This window comes from Cyprinodon variegatus, unplaced genomic scaffold, assembly GCF_000732505.1.
Source record: "Cyprinodon variegatus isolate N-32 unplaced genomic scaffold, C_variegatus-1.0 Scaffold64, whole genome shotgun sequence".
In the NCBI taxonomy this organism is placed as follows: domain Eukaryota; kingdom Metazoa; phylum Chordata; class Actinopteri; order Cyprinodontiformes; family Cyprinodontidae; genus Cyprinodon; species Cyprinodon variegatus.
Window position 1 is genome coordinate 1324032 of NW_015150517.1, and position 11279 is coordinate 1335310.

General features: G+C 39.2%; 1 protein-coding gene across 6 annotated transcripts in view; it reads right to left on the reverse strand.

The window, feature by feature from the left end:
* Positions 1 to 11279, reverse strand: part of LOC107082863 (dystrobrevin beta-like) — a 44025-nt gene that overhangs the window by 27829 nt on the left and 4917 nt on the right. For 3 of the 6 annotated variants that reach the window (XM_015371749.1, XM_015371750.1, XM_015371744.1), the window contains exon 2: positions 3811 to 3862. The exons of 1 other annotated variant lie outside the window; for it this stretch is intronic. The gene's annotated coding sequence lies outside the window, so the exon portion shown is untranslated. Of the gene's footprint in view, positions 1 to 3810; positions 3863 to 6148; positions 6344 to 11279 lie in introns of those variants that run through there. 2 more of the 6 variants (XM_015371746.1, XM_015371745.1) reach the window with 2 other exon arrangements.

The following is an 11279-nucleotide window of genomic DNA, read 5'->3' on the forward strand; positions in this document are numbered from 1 at the left end:
TGTAGATTATGGAATGCCAAAGAAGCATCAGTGGCTTTGGAAAGCTTTTTGGAAAATAAACCTTCAGCTTCCGAGGCACTAAAGCAGCTAATTTACATAGAGTTAGCTGTTCTGACCAGAAGGCAGTTTGCTTTGTAAAAGAAAAATACACTTTCCATTTAGATTATTTAAAATTCAATGGTTTCAAGCTAAAAAATGGGAAATAACAGTTTAACAATGCCTGAAATGTTGTATAGGAGGAACCTTTTCAGGTTGGCTCTACACATCAACCAATACTTCCTACACCAGAGGCTCACTCTGCTCAGAGTGCCACTCTCCACCTGCCAGTGGACTACAGGCTTCCTGACGCCGTTTGGAAGAAAGACGAGAAGAAACTGCATTTCCTACGGCAACTCAAGAAGAACAACCTTTGACAGGAGTTACCGGTTATCTTCTATTCTACCATTATTCAATATGTTCTTTGTTCTTCCATCTCAATGTGTTTTGGCTTATCCAATAAACAGGACAGATCATGAAAAAAAAACAGGTATGCAAAGTAGATCTTCAGGACATTCCTGAAAGGACATTATCAAGGACAGATCAACAACCTGAGAGGCTCCTTCTGCGTGATATTTCTACAAGCATGTGGCTCAGACAATACATATATTGAAATTAAAATATGTGTAAAATAATTCAGCTATAGAATCAATCTACACGTATAATGTTTTATAACTGAAAGGTTGGTAAAACGGGTGGATGAATGTCAATAACAAGCTTTATGACCTCATTAATGGTCACATAGATGAGCCAGAAATAGCACTGTGACTGCTCCCAATAGTATTCTTACCAGTTACCACACTGGTTCCCCACAGTGAGCTTATTTCTATCCCAGCCTTGGTGATAACTACTCCCAGTCTGCCTGTCCATGTCTGTGAGGGTGAGTAAAGCTGACATGGGAGAACATTTGGCCGGCGAGTCCGTTTCCTATTTTAGCTGTAAAAGCTTTCAATCCTTAAAGATACAATTACTCTCTCACAACTCTCTCAGAGGACTGGAAAGGGCTTGGCTGTCATTTTCCCATTCACTGAGTAGATCCTGGTTACAACTACTCAGAGATTTCAACAAACTTTACCTGATATAGAATAGTGCTACAATACAATCGTTGTTCACTGTTGGGTTTAGTGTTGCTACGATACCAATATCGGGCGGGGGCTCCGATCTAGCACTAAAATGTTGGTATCAGTATCGGCGAGTACCAACAAATAGGGCACCAATACCATTTTGAGAGCCAAAAGTTTATTCAACTATTGTCATCCATTCCAGGTAGGCAATTAGCCATTTTAGTTGTTTTCCTGCTTCACAAAGGTATGCAGCAGCTTGACAAAGCCATAATGGCAATTATATTACATCCAAGTAGTATGCAGTTCTTCATATATTTGTATATATATATATTAGGGATGGGACGATTTATGAAAACCGTCCGAACCGTTTGGTTTGACTGTCTCGGTTCGATTCGTGTGTGTTTCGTTCGGTTCATGCGCTGCTCCTTTTTCTCATAGGCGAAGCGTTTACACTTCAGAGCAGAAGGTGGCGGTAATGAGACCAAAGCCAACCACCAGTAGTAAACAAGAAGAAGAAGTGAAGCAGCGTAGCAGGGAAAAAAATCAGTTGTTGTGGAGAATTGTGTGGGTATGGCGAGTTCTTACACGCTTATCCCAACTGGGGTCGCACGGGGTGCTAGGCAACCATTCACACACACCTTCACGCCTAAGGAGAATCTAGAGAAGCCAATTTACCTAACAGTCAGGTTTTTGGACTGTGAGAGGAAGCCGGAGTACCCGGAAAGAACCCACACATGCTCAGGGAGAACATGCAAACTCCATGCAGAAAGACCCTTGGCCGGGAATCGAACCCAGAACCTTCTTGCTGCAAGGTGGCAGTGCAACCCACTGTGCCACTGTTACAGGGTTACTGTAAAACTATGAGCTTTTTCTGAATTATTTTAACTATAAATAATTAATTAAAACATAAACCTTTAACATTGAAAGACTATTTCAGATCTTTCCATACAGAATTTTCTCTAAACCAGCTCTTAACAACTGCAGCATCATAATTGATAAAAATATATCCAGATATATTCACAGTTGCCATAACGCCTTCGAAATCACTCAGATTATTTTACACAATAAAACCAGCAAAAACTAAACCATGGTCTATTAGGCTGCACATTAGCAGCTGAGTTTGGGCACCAAGAAACAATTACAGCCGATTCTAACCTTTAATTTTTCTCAGAATTGTTTAAATTCTTAATTTGCCATTCCTTGTTTCGATGCCCAGTAGGTTGACCGGAGGAAGAAGCCATTGGATAGCAATGAAGAAGTATCTGCAGAAGTGCAGGGCCCTATCTTTGAAACACTGCACCCATGTTGCACTTCTGCAGGTTCCCAGACGGAATTAGTTCCCCACGTATTCTGAGCACACCTTGTGCAGGGAGAGGGGGTTCTTTGTTATACTCGTCTCTTACATCTTACTCTAACACATACCCACTTCATTTCCAACAAGATCTTAATAGAATGAAAGTTAGTGTAGCTTTATTCTTTGTGTATTTTATCTGGGATCTGTTTCATAAAAAGCCCCCTAACTGAAGACCAAAGTACAAATTAACGTAAAGTAAGTAAAATATCCCTACTTCCAGGCGTAGTTTAGGTAGTGTGAACTATGCAGGGGTAATCAATTCTCCGGAGAAACTTTCTTTGGCAAAACATCTGTTGCACTTTTTTTTTCTTCTAAGCCTCCAGCAATCAGCATTGCATTGTGCCGCTGTCAGACTTGGTTAAAATACTAAAACTTAGCCTTATTTGGTATAAGAACCTGCAGCATCAGCCACAGGATATACCTAAATGTGTTTTATCCATCCATCCATTTTCTGTCACGCCTATCCCAAGTGGAGTCGCGTGGGGTGCTGGTGTCTACAGCTACAGTCGAGAGGCGGGGTTCACCAGGTCGCCAGTCCATCGCAGGGCAACACATAGACACACAGAGACAAACAACCATTCACACACACACCCACACCTAAGGACAATTTAGAAAAATCAATTAACCTAACAGTCATGTTTTTGGACTGTGGAAGGAAGCCTGAGAAGCCGAGGTACCCGGAGAGAACCCACGCATGCTCAGGGAGAACATGCAAGCTCTATGCAGAAAGACCCCGGGCTGGGAATCGAACCCGGAACCTTCTTGCTGCAAGGCAGCAGTGCATTAAAAGGCTGCAAGGTGGCAGTGCATTAAAAGGCTCAATAGCAGCCTTTTGATGCTGCTATTGAGCAGCATTAGAAAAACTAAATTCTTGATTAGCATTTTGGTATTTTTTTCTAAATAACTTCTAAAAGAGGTTCACCCAACACATTTTGTTTACATAAATGTACCAATTCAGCTTTTGAACCTGACTGGAGCCAAGAAGTAGCCTTATAAAAGAGTAGCACTGTGTTTGGCTTTAACATAGACCGCATAAATGCAGGGCATGATGCGGAGAGGGCAAGTGTTTACAGCACTGCAGACTGCATGTTTCCTCTCGGTGCCTGTGTGGGAGCTGATTCACACCTGCGTTGCACCATGGTGTTTTATTATGGCTGACATTTGCTGAGCTTACAAAAAAATAAATAAATAACAGAAGTCCTAAGCAAACACATTAAACACAAGGTTTGCAGCTCAACAATGAACACATAGAAGCTAAATCTGGACACAAAAAGAGAGCAGCATAATTCAGTTCTCCTAATTAACACTGTTTTCTGCATGCCTGTGTAGTTACTGTGCATAAGAGTGTGGTCATACCTCTCAGAGTCAGGAGGTCACGTAGGACTGGGGGGGTTTCAATAAAGGACAGCTATATAGAGCCACAGGGAGAGAGTGAAAAAAAAATATTGTTAGGATGTAGAAAATAATGTAAAAGGTTATTTTGGGAAACAAACATACAGGAATGACAGGATTAATAGAAAAGCATATTTCATCGTCATCATTTGGAGTTTAAAGAACTTTAAGAAATGTACCACTTTCCTTATAATGACCAAAAAATCTATTTACACCAAAAAATGTAAATCAGGGATAAATCAGTCATTGACTTCAAAATAAAGACCTTCTGCTACATGTTGAAAGAAACAAAAATGTGAAAGTGTTTTTTCCCATTATCTAACGTGATGCTCTGTCGGAAATAAGAAGAGGAAGTTAATACAGCACCAACAAAAACAAAGTCGACATAATCCATCTTACAGTGCGAACTATGACTACCCAAACCAATCTAATTTTAACATCTTTATAATCAGTTATATTTCTATCACAGTTGATTTAGTGTTTGAGTTTTAACAGATCGGATATTTAATACATTTCCATCAAAAAAGGCTTGTTTAAAGAGATATAAAAAAAACGTACCCTAATTAACCTGGCACTGCGTGAAAAACCAAAAGCCACCTAGATCTAAAGATCTATTGTCCAGTTCATGTAACAACTCCATTTAAACATCTGTTTTAGCTGGTAATGAGTTTTCTGTAGTGTTGTTAATCATTTCTGGTCCGCTCTTTGCTCTATAATTGCTTAATTAGAGCCTCACAGAACAGCTTTTAAGAACTATTAATGGGTTTAAAGTCCCAGCATCTCCACTGGATACGGGCAGGATTCGGGCAGGGCCCTCTAAAACCTTGTTTTCGTATGTTTTTTGTTCCATTTAAGGACAAAGATGCTGGTGTTGTTTAGATGCTGTTTAAAGCTAGCTTGTACATAAGATCACAAACTGGTAACTGGACATTTTTCTTCATCTAGTACCTGAAAAAGCAAATCCTTTCCATCATGCTACCACTGTGTTAGACTGTGGTGATTATGTTCTCTTTCTAAATTGTTGTTAGCTTATGCCAGATGTGATGGAAGGCAAACCTCCTAAAATATAGTATTTGTCTTGGTATACCGAACATTTTTCCAGGAGTGTTACTTGAATGTCAAGTTAACAGACGGCTCAGAGGAAACCTAAGTTTAAACTTGTTGTGCATTGGTGGTCCGTGTAAATGACAGGCAAACTGATCTCCTTTTGATAAAAAAATAAACTAAAGTGGGAAATAAGCAGTTTCCCAATAACCAATAAGAAAACGAGAAACAGAAAAGGGAAATGTGTAGGAACTCCACCAATGAAGGTTAAATACAAATCAAACGTTGCCCTCGTTTTCCAATTCCAAGTTTTCATCTTGAAAAATACTCTCAGAAGGTATAACAGTTTTTTATTTAGATTCAGGAGAAAAATAAAACAAAACAAAAAAATTGTTGTCTTGTTTTCTTATTATTTATTGGGAAACTTGTTTACCTAGCAGGCAATCATGTGTGCAGTACAGGTTCATAAATATATATTTTGTTTCACATATTTGATTTCTTCTTTTTTTAGTTCATATTTGAATCATTTGGGCATGACGAGTAGCCTTTGGCTTTTTCTTTATGCCTACTTTATGTTGTCAGACATTTTGATTACAATTAAGTTGTCATTTACAATTTCCTTTTTGTATTTACTCAAGTTGTATTTGGCCGGAGTAAACAGCACCTGTTCACAAAATAGTGCAAATAACTCAATAACTCAGAGTCCTTAAAGTTAACTTATGTTAATTATTAGTTCTGCTAACTTTTCAGCTCAGTTTGCTGTTACAAACTTTACTCATTAACAACCCCCACAACACTAATCAAGCTCTGAGTACTGCACTGATTAGCAACCTAAAAATAAGCTGCAATATTTTGTGATTAAATCCCAAACTAGGGGAAAAAAACAATTGAACCTGAAAATGTTGCAAAGTCTTTTTATAACAGCCTCAATTATCATAATTTACCATTTCAAATCTGTCTAAATGCCCCAGCTGTGAGCTACTGAATCCAACTGTGTTTATCTCCCTGCCTAATCATCCTCAAATAGATCATTTGTGCTGAAATCTGTTTTAGTGTATCAACTAAAAGAATTAGGCAACAATAAAAACATGGAACTGTAGTAGCTTTGAGGATATAAAAAGCGAGCATTACGTCAGAGTGGACCACCCAACCAGTACACCTGTTTGATAACAGCCACCCCACAGACTCTCCTCAGCACTAATAGACCTGCATTGAAGCAAGACAAATGGATCTGAAAACAAACACAAACCCTGCTTACCGGAGGTTTCCTCTTTTTTTCCAAATAGTGAAGGTAATCCAAGCTTCTCTTTGGTTTAAACACCCTGAAGCCTTGACTATAATCAAAAAGCCAGCCTCACTAGACTCACCTTGCTTCGAAGGTGAACCAAGTAGTTCAAAATGTCTTTTTTTCAAAGTGAAGAAGCACCATAAAGCATGGAAAAGGTCGTCTATCAGACCAAGGTGTACTAAAGAGGGTGTGTACTTGACTCCAAGTACACACTCCAGAACCATGTGACCAAATTACAGCTAGCAGCTGTCCGTCGTTGTCAACCTCTACACCGACAGGGCCCTGACCACCGAGAGAGTGCGTGTTAAATTTACATTAACATGTGCAGCAACTTTAGACGGCAGCATATCTGAAGAGCCTCTGAGCGCCATCTATCCTCTAAATGTTTACTGTATCACACAAGCTATCATGTGCACCTTCACTGCAAAATCTCTGGAAACCTTGATTAAATCCACCAAATTAGCTTGGAAGTACAGGAGAGTGAGGTCGGTGGGGCTGACGGCAAAATCAAGCACTAAACTCACTGTTCAGAGTCGTTGGACATATACAGTGTCACAAGTTTTCACAGTGCTGCACTTATGCCTCATTAAATATGTGACAGCCGTTTTTCCGAATAGTATGAAATACATATCTTTCCTTAAAAATTCTTAACATTGTGCCCCATTATGACAGTAAATTATTATTTTTTGAATAACTGAAGCATGTTTTTAATTATGTGTATAATAGGGCAGTGTATCAAGATTTTGATTTGTAGTTTATTACCACTTTCTCTAAGCTAACTATAAGAAAACAATCTAAAAAATGACAAATAAGCAGTCACTCCCATTAGGCTTGTCCCGATCCGATCCACGTATCGGATCGGGACGCCGATATTGGCAAAAAAATGCGTATCGGCAAAGCATGTAAAATGCCGATCCAGACTGCCGATCCAGTTTTAAAAAAAAAATCCGGTCCGTATTTTCCAGTTTCGCCGATTGAAACGATCCATTCCACTATTTTGCGCCAGTGTTCCCCTGTTTTGCATTTTTATTAAAACTTACAGTAATACTTGCACCTTTAACTGTTTACGGTTTTACTGCTCACTGTGCAATTTCAGATTGCTATTCGTAATTTTGTCCAGTTTGTGTTTATCTCTTAATAAACAGGTAAGTTTGTTGTTACCAAGCATTGTGTTTTATTCAATCTCACCTAATTTAGCTGGCTAGATGTTATCAAGAGTACTTTTCAACATGAGTCTTACAACTAAGGCTAAATACTTTAACTTAAACTTAAATACATGCTCGGATAGGCTGGTATCGGCCAGTATCGGTATCGGATCGGAAGTCCAAAAACAATATCGGTATCGGATCGGAAGTGCAAAAACCTGGATCGGGACATCTCTAACTCCCATATATAGCTGTTGTGTTGAGCTATTTATGCAGTTGGTGGCAGGCTTTTGTTAATCTCTAACATTTTCCAGGACTTCTTTTTGATTTAAGAAACATAATTAACTGTTCCAAGTGTTCCATCCTATAATACTTTGAGTCAGTTGCTGACGAGCATCTAGGATTAATTGATTGGTGGTGTCACATCAATTGTCTATAGACCTACGTGATAGGACTGTTTCAACATGTAAACTAGCTATCTACCATCTGCTGAAGGTCCTTATAAGCACAGTGGGCTCCTTTCTTAATAAATGGAAGATGTTTGCCATCTAAACCCAGCGACTCAATGGAGAAGGGCCTTAGTAAAGAAGGTGACCGAGAACCTCATTGTCAGAGTTCTAGTGTTCCTCTGTAGGAAGGGAGAATCTTTGCACCAATAAGGCCGGTAGGATAGATTGACCAGAGTTACTTTTATAAAAAGACAGCTCATCTAAAGTTGTCCAAGAAGACACTAAAGAAATATGTAACCATGAGAAACAAAAGCTTCTGCTCTGATAAGACACAGATTGAACACCGGTGTGAATAAAAGTTGTCATGTAGGAAGAAAGCCAGGCACCACTCGTTACCAGGCCCAATACCTTCCCTACAGTGAGGCATGGTGGTAGCAGCATCATGCTAAGGGTTTATCGGCAGCAAAAACTGGCGCTATAGTCCGGATAGAGGGAAAGCGTAATGCAGCAATGTAGATAGACGCTCAGAATGAAAACTCCAGAATGCTCTAGACCTCAGGCTGGGGGGACGGTTCATGTTTAAGGACAACAACCCAAAGCACCAGCGATGGGAATCGAAAACCGGTTGCTGTTCAGAACCGGTTCAGTGTGTTCCAGTTCCATGGCACCGTTTGGCAGCTCACTTAACGATTCTCTTAACGGTTCTGTACGATGTGACCAGGCACAAGTCTAGAAAAGCAAAACAAACAAAACGCCGTCCCATCGGGTAAAGCGATAGAAAGTATGGCTTCATTTTAAGGAAGAGAAAGATGGCAACAAGGCGCTTTGCAATCATTGTAAAGTGGCAATTACATCCGCGGGAGGAAATACATCCAACGTGCAGAAACACCTGCGTACACAACATGGCATACATTTTAACGAATGCTGTGTTTTTGATGCTTCTGGACAGAAAAAAAAGTTACGACCAGAATGGAAGGCAACTCTGGTGGTAAGTAGCTAGTTTTCTATCACTGGCTGTGCTTAATGTGGTTCCTAGTAAATCATATGTCATTTCTGGACATAAACCAATTTCCTTCCTCTCTTTGGGGTTATTAAACATGCTACGAAGTTTCTCTGCAGTTTAGGGAGAGAAAGGTGACGTTTATTTAAAACAGGGGGAGATTTATTTTTTCCCAAAATTGTACAGTATTGCTTTTTCATTCAAAGGATGCGTTCTCAATCGGATTTAGATGACTGTGACAAGACGGATAGCCTGGCTGGCTCAGAGGCTGGCAGCTCCCGTTCACGGCCTTCTGTTTTCGCCGAGGCAGGCAGAAATAGAATGTCCCAGGCGAAGGTAGATGAATGTCACCGTGCACTTACCAAGTTCATTGTTTCACAGAATCGATAAGAGAAACGATAAGGAATCGAATAGTTTCACAGAATCGATAAGGGAATCAGAATCGTGTAAATCTTATCAATTCCTAACCCTACAAAGCACACAGCCAAGATCTCAAAGTGGTGGCTTCAAAACCATACTGTAAATGTCCTGGAGTCCCCAAGCCAGAGTCAAGACTGAACATCAATGGAGAAATCTGGAAATGGCTAACCACAGCAGTCTCCGATTAAACCTGATGAAGCTTAAATGACCAAATTATAGGTTGTGCTTAGCTTGTGGCATATTAAAAAACACTGAAGTTGCAATAGCAAGAAAAGGGGGTCAGTAGTGTATTAAGCAAAGGCTGTGAATAATAAAATTAAAGTTGTTTTTTTATATTTAAATTTAAAAGGATATAAAAAAAAACTAGACATTTTCACATTTTCAGAAAAAGGCACTGTCTGCAGTATCTCAAGTAAAGATATTTAAATTTCTTCTTTTGCCCCAAATTGTGACTTACACCTATACCTGAAACTAAAACATGAGCTGCTCCATTACCAAATGGAAATTAATTGTTCCTTAGCTTGAGGTGCCCCTCTGGTAAAAAAAAAAAAAAAAAATCCATAAAATCTGTATTACAGTTTTCAGTGATCCTGCTAACAAACCAGCAATGTTGCCTTTTCTTATATTTTGCGTCTTCTCTAAAATACTGCCGGTCTTTTTGAGTGCGATGCTGAGGCTGCCAATACTCACTACTGCTACCCTCTGGTTTAGTGGGGAACTGCTTGTTCTGCCAAATATCCTTCCGTAAAAATTCAAAAAATATCCACTGGACTTGGTTTTCAAGATTTGAAGACGTTTCGCCACCTCTCCAGGAAGCTTTCTCAATTCAAATTTCTGGATCCCCAGTGAGTTTGAGTCTTATATGGACAAGGCCTTGTATTGCTTGGAAACATGCAATGGTAACCGATGAATGGGTCGTTTAGTTCCATCGTTAGCCTGTAATATCTGAACCTGTCTATGATTCTAGGGGTCGGTTGTTAAATATCCCTCTCTCAAAATCTTTTAAAATAATCCTGTATCCAATAATGATCTGCATCATCGCCAAAATTTTATGCATTGTTCCTTAGCATGAGGGACAACATTGTAATTAAAATCCATCCATAACTTCTCTAGTTATCCTGTGCATAGAAGGGCAGGCAAACATACCAAGTATCCTACAAAAACAACACCTCCTTGACGTAGGTAATAAGGCTGTACAGCTTCATGGGGGAAAAGAGCAGCACTGTGAATACAATTTTTTTTTTATTAGAGTAAGGTCAAAACTAATTTTATAAATGACAAGGTAAAGTATAATGAATTTAGGGATGGAAATAATGAAAACAATCTAACTTTTTAATAATGATAATACGACATTTCAATATACATTACAGTCTATGATTATCACCAACTGATGTTCTAAGTTTTATGAAGTTTGATGCTGCATCCTGTTTGGTCGTGCCGCCCACCTGACATGCAGCGGTGCGCATTCTCCATGACAACAGATGGACCGTGGCAGCAGCGGCAGGGGTAAACATTTTATGCCAAGTTCACACCGCATACGATTTGAGCAGCAAAAAAGGGCCTGTTGCTTCAATTAATGCTTGCAAACATTATAGTTAGATGCACCTCAAGAGCTCCTTTGATGCCCCTGAAGTGCATCTGTTGCTCAGATGATTTTGCAACACAAATGTAAACAAAGGTTCACGTTTTCCTGCGACAAGATGATTGGAATAACATTTAAAGCAAAATCGGAAAAGCATTGGTATCGGCAGATAGCAAAATGCTTCGATCGGGATAGGAAATGTAAACATATGCATCAGTGCATCTCTAATGCTAGGTGGATTGTGTGCACGAGTTGCAGAATTATTAACAAAGATTAAATAAGTTCACTCTACACAGTTAAATGATTCAAATGTGTGATCTTTAGGTTTCTAGAAACGATTTGTGCTTATGATGGACGACCACACAGTGAACGAAGGGGGCATGGTCTGAATCCTCCAGAAGTAAATAGTATAAAATATGCATCAGATTGAGGAAAAGCATACACACTTGTATTTATATATATATATATATATATATATATATATATATATATATATATATATATA